Source organism: Perissodus microlepis, chromosome 12 (genome assembly GCF_051167445.1).
Source record: "Perissodus microlepis isolate ML-2025 ecotype Zambia chromosome 12, ASM5116744v1, whole genome shotgun sequence".
NCBI lineage: Eukaryota > Metazoa > Chordata > Actinopteri > Cichliformes > Cichlidae > Perissodus > Perissodus microlepis.
Window position 1 is genome coordinate 20,543,902 of NC_140472.1, and position 12,360 is coordinate 20,556,261.

Here is a 12,360-nt window from a genome sequence, read left to right on the forward strand (position 1 = left end):
GCTAGTGAAGCATAACGGGGATATTAAAGTGATATTTCTGAAGAGTGAGAAGCAACCACCCACTATGGCCGGTGTTTGTGGGGAATGTCGCGGGTCATAGACTGCAAGCAGCCCAACTTTTAACCGGATGCTCTCCTGGATAGGATTTTTTTTTAAAATTTATCATGAACCATGTGGGATTCGTGAAAATGCTGAAACCAGACGCATCTTTCCAGCTTTCACATTCTTATTGACCTTCTCAGGGAGAACTTTTGCCCTGTTAATGTTCCTCCAAAAGAATTAATGCCCAGCCCCGGTGCTGTTTTATGACACAGCTTTATTCACCACCACCTTTTTAAAAGCTGACCTTCTTAAAGCCACTCTTGCTTGATGTTTGTCTTCTATTTAGCTATGACCCTATAGTTTCTTATAAAGACTTGACGCAAAGCTTCACCCTCTGCCATGAAACTAATAATTCCACTTGAAAAACTCCTAGAGTATCCCCTAGAGTAACTGTCATATGCTACACAAGGATGTAGTGCATACATTAGTATTGACATTACAGATTAGCCTCAGGTTTTTGTGCCGAATCTGGGTAGTGATTGGATATGATGTTGCTGCCACCTTTCTCTCATTGCCCTGGGGAACAGCATTTCAGTAACTGCCGCTAACATTCATTATAACCGTTCTCCATTGGTTTACTGTTAAATCGATACATTGCAATTTAGGGGACACGATTTGAGCAGGGTTTCACCAACCTTTGATAAATTGCACATCGGTGCCAATACGCAGCTCAATTTAACTTTCATAGTAAAATCTGATAATTGGAAGCTTAAACTGTTGATGCGTTTTAAGGGAGAAGAAACTTGTATATTTTCACAGTCCTGAAAAGTGTCGTTTTTCTCGCATTCTGCCCTCATTTAAAAAAAAAAAGCTTTAGAATTCTCTGCTTCTCCTCTTCCGCATCCATTTGGCGTAGCTGTTATGTGTGTGTTTTTTCTTTCACTGTTCTCAACCAACTTGGCTTGTGTCTCTGAAGTCGTTTCCTTGTGTGAGAGGAGTCACTTCATTAGCTGTTCTATTGAATGGGGTAAAACACACAAACACAACTTAACTGAAGGGGGTGGGGGTGTCTTTGTGTACCTAGTTGATCCTGTCTGTGGATCAGTGGGAGAGAACCTCCTTCAAATCCCAAACATCGTTCCGGTGTACATGGAACAGGAAAATACATCCAGTCGTTCTAACCAGATTATTCTGCCGTTCCTTGCTGCTCATGCATCATTGAATGTCTTAGGGCCAGCTGTTGGCCTCTAGTTTGTACTCCACAGTGGAATATGTGGTTTTTGGCAAGTTTAATAGCAGAGTTTGTTTTTGAAGTCATGTCTAACGATGTTCAGGATGATGGTGTTTGTGGGAATGATGCTGGCGCTGCTTTTGATTCAAATCTGATCGTAATGAATCACAAAGGTTTCTCAAATAGAGGGAAGCTGTTTTGTTTTGTTTTTTCTTTTTTTAAATCCATTTTGAGTACACTTATTTCACACAAAGGGTTCAAGCCAAGTTATTTTACTTCACATTTAGTTCTCCCTTAAGCTTTTAATTATGAACCTTTCATTTATTCATTCATTTTTTAGCTCTCAGTCATTTAATCTGGCCTGCAGACGTGTCTCTCCTAGCTGTGCAGCACTGTAGAAAGTGTATTGGGCTGTGGAGAAGTGTCTCATACACAAAGGCGCTTGTGCACACACTGACATGTGCACATACAGTACAGTCAGAGGAGAGTGTTAGTTGAAATCCTCTCATGCCAGCTTGAGTGCAAGTAGTTGTGCCTTTTAAAGCCATTAGCTAAGCCCCCTTACATTTGATCTGGAATGAATGGATGTCAAGATTGCTGCACAAAGTCTCAGAAGTCCACTTTTTAAAAAAAATCATGATGACTTAGGTGCTGTGTAGCTAGGTTCTACAATTCAACTTTTCGTGCATTTGTGTGGCAGCTTGTTGTGTTACAGCTTACACGTTTCTTTAAACTGAACATTCAGATCTATTTCAGGATGCTTTCTCACTTTGTTTAAAGCTGTGCTCTATAGCTACAGGGAACTGTTGGTGTGTAGTTGCATATGTATGTGAATGCGTTGGTACAGAACTGTAAAGTTGGGCTTACACGACTCCTGTGAGCTGTGTGCATTCATAAACTTGGCAGGTTGGGGACGGTTTCAGAGAACTCCTGTGGAGTATGTGTGTGTTTGCGCGTTTGTGTGAACTTGGCACTGTCATAGAGTTCCGAGCTCATGTGGCGTTTCATTGCATGTGTGTGTGCACATTCGGCATTATAATATTGCCAGGGCTCCCATGCTGTCTCCCATTATGCTATGTCCCTGTCCTATGGTGTAGTGCCGCCATCCAGGGTTCAGTGCTTGTAGGGGGGCAGCTGGGAATTATTGGAACTAAATAGGCCACTTTGATTGGCTGTGCTGCTCAAGCCAGCGCTGTGCAATTGGTTGAGCAGATTCTGTGTGGTAAATATGATGGCGTTTCTGCATCAGAGGGTGTGAGAGAGAGATGGAGGGAGATAAAATGAGAAAGCGAAAGGATGAATGGATGAGGAAGGGAGATCTCTCTGGGTGGTTTGTACTAGCTTTGATCACTCCACTAGGACTGGACAAGCTCACTGACTGTCACACTTACTGCCATATGCAGACACACACACACACACAGAAAGATATTTTTTTTCACTCACACAGTGCAGCATTCTGTTTGCTTTCTGTGTGTGTTGTGTGTGTGAGCATACTCTATGTGCATGGCTCGTGTGCACGGACAGGCGTTCATGGGAGTGTGTGAAAGGAAGTCTTTGACTGTGTCTGGGGTTGTTTTGTATCGAAGACCCTCCTGCTGCTAGCAGTAGCCTAGTGATGGCAGATTTCCCTTGCTCTGTCTGCCTTTTTCTTAAAAAAAAAAAAAAATCTTATCCTTGCTTACTCATCCGTGTGTTTCACAGACTCTCTCTTTAAGTGTGACCAGTGATGAGACTTTTTTTTACCACCCACCTTTTCTCTATCTCTATCCTTTCAGTCAGTGTCTTCTGTTAGTTGCTGAATGGGTTTTACTCACCTTTTTTTTTTCCTGCTTGCCTGTGGCCATGGCTGCTCATCTATTCACAGAGTACATTTTATGTTGCACTGCAAAAATGCCGTCCACCTTCAGTACATCAACACATAGCAATTACAGCTCAACCTATTTCGAGAATCAAGAGCCCGAACTCGAGTTGTTTGTGTAGCAGCAGAGAAGTTTGCAGGCGTGTTTTGCTTTGAGGAAAGAAGACAAGAAATCCTTCTTTCTGAAGAAGTGCGGTTTTCAAAAGGCTGTGTCGACAAACTGCGTCACGCCAGACACCACTTGCACCATTTAGTATCTCACTCTCCGCAGGGGAAAACCCAGGATGGAACATAAGAATGCATCCCTGTGTGTGTGCGCTTGTGTTCTGCTGTGTGCATTTGTGTCTGTGTGAACGTGCATATTTACTAGAGAGAGAGAGAGCCTGAGCTAGAGAAAAGACGAAAAAGAGAAAGCAAAATATTCTGAAACCGATTCCCAGCGTCTCCCGCTGTTAGGCCTAATTCCTTCTAGAGTTTCATGTAAAGATCTGGAATTATGAATTTTTCATGGTCTGAGAAACCTAAGGCCTCATTTGGTGCTCTCATTTCCAGGCTTTTTGTTTTTGTTAGCTGCGTCTGTGACCGTGTGCGTGTCTCTGTGTGTAGGGTGGTTGTACTGAGAAAACGCAGTTTGTTCTCAATCAATGGCCTACTATATAGTTCCCGTTGGTCCCATGGAATCCTGCACTCAGGAAAATGATAACCCTGTTTGACTGTTTTATTTTTAAAATTTGTTAATTATGCTCCACCAGCAAGAGAAAAAATGCATTCAGAAACGGTATGAAAATTATCTGCACATGGGCAGATCGGGTTGAGTTGTAAAAAAACAACAAAAAAGTGAATGACCTTTTGTAAAGAAAAATCCTATAGAATTTGTTTTCTAAGGCTAAAAAAAGGTCATTTGTGATTAAGTTGCTGCTTACGAAACTCTGCATTTCTGATCCCGTTGGACTTGGTGAATCCCTGCCTCTCAGTGCCGGGCCACAAATTTTTATGCTGTTGTCCATATCTCGGCTCTTCCCTCTTGTCATATGTCCCCATTTCTCCTATTCTCTGTCCTGTTTTTCTTCTTTCCCATCTGCTACCTCTGACATGCTGTTTGCCTTGTAAATCGTTGTCATTTTTTATTATTTTGTTCCCCTGCTGCTGCCGTCTCTCACCACTCAGCGTCTTTCTCTACTTAGATTTACGCTGTTTAATTAGAGTGTAGCCAAAACAGTGGACATATTGTTGTGCTTCCGAACGGGGCCCACAAGCAGCAGGACATTTTGTATTTTTGTGTGTGTGTGTGGTCACAGAAACTCATCTATCTGCCAGAGAGGGAGAGAGAGTTTGCCTACACATTGAGACACACACACACACACACACACACCCACACCCACACACACACACACACACAAACGCCTTCTCCTACGGGTCCAGTACAGATAAATGGAATTGAAAGGAAGGAACGAGACAGGTAGAGAACTGGAGCTCCACACTATGCCAGCTGCTCTTCATTGAAATCTCCCCCTGAATCTCTTTGTTTTAAGGCCTTGCCTGTGTCTGCAGCCGCCAGCCGAGGCTTTTCATGGTCTATATATTCTTTTTATTTGATACTGTAAAACCTCCAGTAAATAGCACGGGTTGGTTTATTTGCTTCAGAAACAACAAGCAGCAAGCTTCACTTATTGGAGACAAGCGATTATAGGACACCTTTGTTTCATCTTCCTGTGGGGGGGCTGGACCCAACAACTTCTGCCTCTTCAGCTTAATCCCTCGCCCCCTCCCGTGTCTGTCTTTGACACTTTGTTTGGATTCATGCCAAAGCTACAGTCTCCAGATTTTATTTTTTATTTTTTGCTTGCTTGGTGCACATATTAAAGACAGGCTGCAAATTTAAAATGTGTGTATCTTATTATTATTTTGAACAATATCACAGATGTTTGCAGCGCTTAAACTTTTGTGTGGCTGCATTACACAAGTGTCACTCCTTCAAACAGGCGAATATGAGGCGAGACACTTCCACATATGTGTTGCTCTCTTTTGGAAGAACAGTTTCTCGAGGGCAGACACACGACCAGCAGATGGGTGTTGGGTGTTTTGGCCGAGTGACGTGTTTGTGTGTTGGAGCAAGAGTGTCTTATTTGTGTTGCCATGAATATGTAATTAAGCTGCCATTGAGAAAAGACGACATGCCGCGACAGGGGGTCCACGAGGCTGGGTCCCGGGTCCTTTTTGTCTCCGCTGAAAGCTTGTTATGAGCTTTGTCCTATACTGAGAGCGTGAGCGTGAGGGAGCAGAGAAGAAAGGACAAACATAGGGAAACACAGGGAAATGGAGACACGATGAAAGAGAGTGTGTTGGATTAGAGAAGGGAAGTGAAGGAACAGCATAAGAAGGTGTTCTCTTTATTTCTTTCTTTCTTTTCTTTTTTGAGAATTTGACATTCATGCTCCTTTTTGACGGGAAACAAAGCTGCACTGTAAAAGTCCATTCAACTCTTGGTCGAGAGCGGAGAGCGAGATGGGGGGAGGAGAACAGGGAGGAGGAGGGAGTGAGTGAGCAGGCTGAGTAGTGTTTGGAAGCTGCCTGAAGGATTAGTCTTTCTCGTCTTCCTATCTTTCGCCACTACATTCTCTCTTCTCCCTTTTTGTTGCTCTCTCTCCTTCTTTCTTGCTCTCCTTCTCCCTGTCTTCTGAAAGTTTTCCTCTCTCCCTTGCTCCCTCAGTCCACCCCTTCCCCAACAGTAACTCTTTTCTTTTCCCCACTCTTCCTCTTTCTTTGCCAAAACTGCCTGGTAATCTAGTGGTCCATCTAAAGGAATATCCAAAAAACCTGAAACCATAATTACTATAATCGCCACTGCAAATTTTTACCTCCTAGGCTTACGCTTGCATTTTGCACATATCCGTGTACACAAACAAACGCACATAGAAGCCTTTCTTGAAAGCGTACATTGTAATTCAGTAGGATGCAGTGAAAAAAAGAAAAAAGGAGGATTTAGTGTGTGTTGTAAAAACCTCCCAAAAACCACCACTTTTGGTCGGCCATTGCTCGCTATAGACATGATGTAATTCACTGTGTTATTCCCCTTGTAGGCTTATGAAAAACAAATACATAACACACATGCACAGATAATAATGTGCACAAATGACAGCAGCTTATTCTGTTAGCATTTATTGCAGTAGGTAGAAACTTGTACACGCACAAATATACTCTGTACACTAGACACCCATATGGTACTGCAAGGCCATTGACTCATTTTGGCTCCACACCAATGTAATAACAGACGTGGTATATTTTACTCTGCGGGTGACAAGATTACGTGTAAGCAGTTTACTTTGATTCATTTGAACACAGCATTCTAAGTGGCTAATGAATATGGGCAGTACTTCGCTGACAAGGCACGTTTTCTGTGTCCGGCGAGTGTGTTTGTGTGCGCGTGCAGATGAAATATCACATTGTTATATTCCAGAATTATCCATGCACACAACATTTTTTTTCCCACCAACACCTCCCCCAGAGGAACACAGGTAGGAAGGTACTTGTAGGTGGAGAGTGGAGACAAAGGAGAGAGAATAATGACTTTACATTGTGGAAAAAAAAGAAAGTCTTGCTTTGTGAAATCTTTTGTTCATCAGGGAAAAAGGTGATCATAGAAGAGTGAGACGGGCTAGGGATCGAGGGGGGGAGGCGATAGAAGGGATCACCTTTCTGACAGTTCTCTGAGAGAAACGTAATTTGATTAAACAAAACACTAAAAGTTGAAGGTCATTCTATGAAGTCTGCGTTACTTGGCTTGTTTTGAGGTTATGACTGGAGCGGCAGCTGCCACTTGGGGCTGTAGCCAATGTGGAAATAAAGTCTAGTGCCAAAATATACTGAAACATTCAAGTCTGACGACAAATATCCTAGAACAGCGCGTTGCACTTTAGCTGTTTTTAAAGTAACACAAAGAAAGGCCTTATGTCTCATATGAATAGTTTGGAAAGCCTAACTCACAGCTGAGGCCGTTAAAGATGAACAAAAATAGCCTCATTTGTTCTACAGTGTATTAGGTCATTTGTATTTAATCAAATATGGAGTCAGTTGACTTTTTTGTTTGTTTGTTTATAGGTAAATTTGTGTAGTTATTTAATAAAGGATAAAAGCGTTGATGTCTTTCACGTGACTGTTGATTGACAGCTGTCAGTTGCATCTCCTCATGGCTCCTAGACTAACCACATCTTGGACTTGGAGCTTCTGAATTGGAGACATGTATTCGTGCAGTGTTTAAAGAGTTAATGTTTTCACTTGATTATACAAGACTACCAGTTACCATGTAGTTAAAGTACCCTATTCATCAGTCTATTTGTAGATTGTCACTGATTAATGTTTCTAGTGAGCTAATGTTTGATTTGGTCTGAGGAAGATGGGAGTCTGAAAAGCAACAACCCTTGGTTGTTCCTGGCTCCAAACAGAAAAGGCAGCACTGATCTGTATCAAAATTAGCTGCAGTTTAGACCAGTGAGTGATTCACTAGCTTTATGTGCAGGCTAAAGATATCAGAAATTAAGATGTAACCTATTCAGGTAGTCTAAAGAACATGTAGAGCAAGAAAACTAGAGCAAGATCAAGCAACGTCTCAGATAATGAGGAAAAATGTAACTGAAAGTTATGCTAAAGTAAGGCAACACTTCAAAGGACATAAGTGGGTGGTTTACAGTGCTGGCCTAAAATATTCCATCTGTGTGTGCCTTTTATTTCTCAATGTTAAAACTGAACAGCTAACAGTCAAACAAAATTCTGTCACCCTGCAACAGTAAATATAGTTTTTGTTAACCAGTCTGCAATGGAACCAGCAAAGGACACACAGGTACAGGTGTGCTAGTCAAAAAGTGGCTTTTATTTTACTTGAAAAATAGATAAAAAAAGATATCAAAAGTTAAAAACCCAACAAAAAAAAAGCTACTTTAAGAAATAGGTGGGCCTGTGAAGGAAGGCATTCAAACACAACACTACTCAAAAATACTTCTGACAAATCACGACTCTAGCTTAGCAAACTCACCTTCCCGAATGAAGGGTAGGATTTTAAATTTGTTGACTTTATCAAAGTTATTTCTGTTTATTTTTTCACTTTTACTTATCGCACCAATAACCTTTATGCTTAAAAAGCTTAAAAAAAAGATTCAAGGGTCAACCGTTTGCTGCCAGCCATTGAGTCATCAGCTGGCGGAGATAATCAGATATTACTTTTTAGGAAAGGCTCTTTCCAAAGAGGCTTAAAATTAAGTGGGGTGCTGATGAGGTCAATGGGTGACGGCTTTAGTTGTTTTGAATGACTGAGAGATTAAAGATGGTCTCTCGTACAGTGTTTCAGCAACCTCAGTTGGTTTTTATTGTGGGTGCTTCACATTGTGACTCAGCAGTGCAGCTATAAAAGTAAAGACCTACTGACTTGCTTTTTGCTGTTGTTTATAGCACATTTCAGCAATGCTTTGTTTTCATTGATTTCTTCCCACACAGGCTTTGAGTGTATGTGTTCATGCATGTGTGTATGTGTCATAACTTGATGCTTGTCTACTTTTTTTTTTTTTTAAACTCAGGCTTGCTGGGGTCCATTACAAGATTTAGTGATTTTTATTAACAACACAACAATCCTCTCCTTGGGTTGACCTTAAAATGTCTCATTCTCTCAATTTTATGCCCACACCCTGTGCTTAATATCGTATGCACTTTACTTGGTGGCATTTCATAATTTTATCCTCAAGTATTTCTGTAGTTATATGATACAATTTCTGAAAAATACCCCTAAGACACACATTGTGCTGTCACTTACTGTCTTGAAATTTCAGTTCTAATATGAGGAGACAAAACTGGCAACTCAAAGTGATGATATAACACAATTCTGGTCCTAACTAAATATTAATATTTAACTCATTTTGACAGGCTTTTTGGAGATACTGCACTGTATATTTCTGAAACTGGACAACATTTAAAAAGTCAGTGTTTTATTGTTTTAGTCAAAGATTCAATGTTTTGTTTTTAATTGTCATTTTAGATGCTTAAAAATAATCAAAACATACGTTTTAATTAAAGGTGGGGAACATTTGGTCATGAAACAGTGCAGTGTCGCATCATTATCTGTGATCTGCGTCAAGTAGGATGAACACTGGGGCTCTCTGCCGTCATCTGACAGCTGATGTAATCTAGATGTAATTATACACGGTCGCAGCCACCTACGCATGCTTTAGTTGAGAAAAGCTAAAATAGCTCCGCATGGAAAAAAGTCAAAAACAAATTGAACATCAGTCAATTATTTCTGTATTAAATAGTTTACTATAGAAAGTTGCCTTTCTATATTAAATAACTCAGTCTGAACTCTAGTTCTTCAGAACTACTTTTAACCACAAGTCTATAAAAAAAAATCTGATGAAAAAGTTTGTGGATTTAATGAATGACTACTGATTAATCATAAAACGATCCAACAGCCACGATAAAGGTTTCTATTAAAATTAAAAGTATTGTTTTGAGTTGCACATCTTTTCAGTAGGCTCTTGATTTTATAATTGCTATCTTTTTTCCTTTTTCACCACTTACCAGCTCCAGTTCTTTGCTTTTATATTTGGACATTTTAGGTCAAGGAGCTGTTTATTTTTCATGCGTGGCAGATTGTTATTGTGGCTTTAGAGTCTTCATGAAGTTTGGGGGGGCCCACACAGTCTTTGTTTCATTCTGAGCTTGCAACAAAGGCACAGATTAGCTCTCTTTTCACAGTGATAGTAGAATGGACTCTTTGGAGAACTGGCTCATATGAGCAGAAGCCACGATTTTATGAAGACTATTAAAAGGCCACAATGCGAGACAGGTGTTTCAAATCAAAGACTGCGATCCAACAAATTTGATTTGAGATAGTCCCATCCAGTCACCTCAGGCATATTTCTGCTTTTTCTTTTTTCTTTGCTCTTTTTATTTTTCGGTTGCCATCATCATCTCCTCCCCGAGGCACAGCTGGTGTAGTTGTGCAGTAACGGTTTTTCCGAACACAAACTGGCTCAGTGTCCAATGACATGTGGCTAAATCAGAGCGCCAATAATAGGAGAAAGACACAGACACAGTACACTAAGGGACAAGTGTCTCTACCCTGTTCAACACTAGCATACAAGGGGGTGTGAATGCAGGGCAGCCAACACACACACACTCACAGGCTCTGAACGGTTAATTTGGCAGTTAAAGTAGGAGCGTGGATAGAAACTGTGTCTCCATATGCAGTAGCAGTTGTGCTTCTGGCAGTTTTTTTTACTTCCCGTCACTGTCTTGGACCATGTCTGATATTTTGGCAGTTGGAGTTTGAGGAAGGCGGGAAAAGCCACCTGTACAGTTGTAACAATTCATTATATCCCCATTATCCTCACAAAATGCTCATCTCTCAGCCTAATCATCTTTGTACCAAATTTGTTGTAACTCAATGAGTTGGCTGGGGATGTATTTGGAAAACGATTTAATGTTTTGCATTTTTGTTGTCAGAATATGGCTATGCATTTTAAAAGCGCTCTTTTCTGGGTTATTGCATTAATTGCACAGTAAAAACCAAAACACGGGAGCACACATTTTCACCAAACCTGATTATATGATGCCACAATTATTGTTGTTTCTATGTGCATCTTTTTTTTCAAGTTTTGCTGTTTTATTGCCATCAGCTCCGCAGCAGTGCACCACATCATGCCTGAACATATACCTCAAATCAAAGGCTTGCAGCTCCACACAGTTACAGCAGCCTGCTGTTGAAATACACTGTGCATTATGGTATGTTCTGTAATCTATATATGTTGCATTTGTGCCAAAAGCGTGCATATGGGTTACTTTATCTGAGCGCATGAATGAATGTGAGGCTTATGTCATAGTGTCACAGCAGGGTTATTTCACCACATGAAAAGAACCTCCTTTTTCCTCAGCGCTCTCGTGTGTCCGTGCGTGTTCTTCTTTTACGTTGTCTTGCATCTGTCACTTCCTCACCCTCTCTCATCTTTCTCCTCTTTGGTCTGAGCCTTTTCCCTCCTCTCCTTTCTTTCTTCCTTCCTTCCTTCTTTTCTTCCTTCCTTCCTAGGGGAAGAGGAGATTTAAACTTTGAACAAAAGGCAGAAGAAGGAAAACTTTGTGGAAACATTTGAAGTGTTTTTCCCCCTTCTCTGTTCTGAGAAATGTCATCCACACCCAAGGAACAGTTTCAAAAGAAGCAGAAAGTAGCTGACTAAAGCCAGACAATGCCCACGGCTCCCTCTAGCTCATCCAAATCCTTGTATTGTAACTGTAGTTATTTGTGTTGCTTCCTCCTCTGGGTCCCTCCAGGGTTTTGGTTTATCTCCGCTCAGTGCTGAGGTCTTGTCAGAAAATGAGGGCAGGGCTGCCGTTTTGGCCTCAGGTCAACTTGCAACTCGCGAAAGTTTAATTTTAGTTTGGAAATGAACTGAAACTTGCAGCTAATGACAAACTTGCCAGTTCTGAGTTGACATTTTCTTTTTCTGACTTTGTGCTGCTACCTGCAGTATTTTACAGAACTGGCTCACTAGGTTGAACAGGAAGCAGTACATGATACAGCTCAACAGGCAGAAAGTCTTCACCTGCACTTCACAGAACACAGAACCCACAGTAGGCAGTTATGTATGTGATTATGAATAAAATGATGCTCATTTAAATTTAATTTTCTTTAAGCAAGCACACTCTAGTGACTGAGGACACAGACCTTTGAAGTTTTAGATTTTTTTTGCTGTGATATTTGTCATTCAATTCTCTGCTGAAAGACATTTCTGTTCCAGGATTAAAGGGGATAAGATGTACCCACCTTCCCAAAAATAGTTTCTTCCTCACGATGCTCTGCTACCGTTTAGCCCTTTTAAGGTTTTAGTTCTAACGCTTTTTGTGTTCAAGAGGGGGGGTGTGTCTGATGAATTATTTAATGAGCACAGAGTTAAGATCACAAAATGCTGCTGAGTTTCAGACAGGCTGGTGCCGTCAGGGTTATGCAGACTATGTAGTGACCTGAGCATCAGAGAACTAGAGTTAGAATAACCTGATGCCATAAATTAGGCCTTATTAGAGCGTGTTATATGAAATGATGTTAAGTTTCCCATGCTGTATGCTGTCATGCAGATATTTCCCACTTAATTAAGATTGAGCAATAGCATCAGAAGCATTAACGAGCCAACATTTATTGTTCTGAAAAAACTCCAAACTTTAACAGTGTCTGGCTGAGGTCAGCACTCTAAAC

At 40.9% G+C, this 12,360-nt stretch overlaps 1 protein-coding gene across 2 annotated transcripts in view; it reads left to right on the top strand.

Annotated features, from left to right (window-relative positions):
- The window catches only part of unc5ca (unc-5 netrin receptor Ca), a 184,581-nt gene that overhangs the window by 1,678 nt on the left and 170,543 nt on the right, over nucleotides 1–12,360 (top strand). The window lies entirely within an intron of this gene.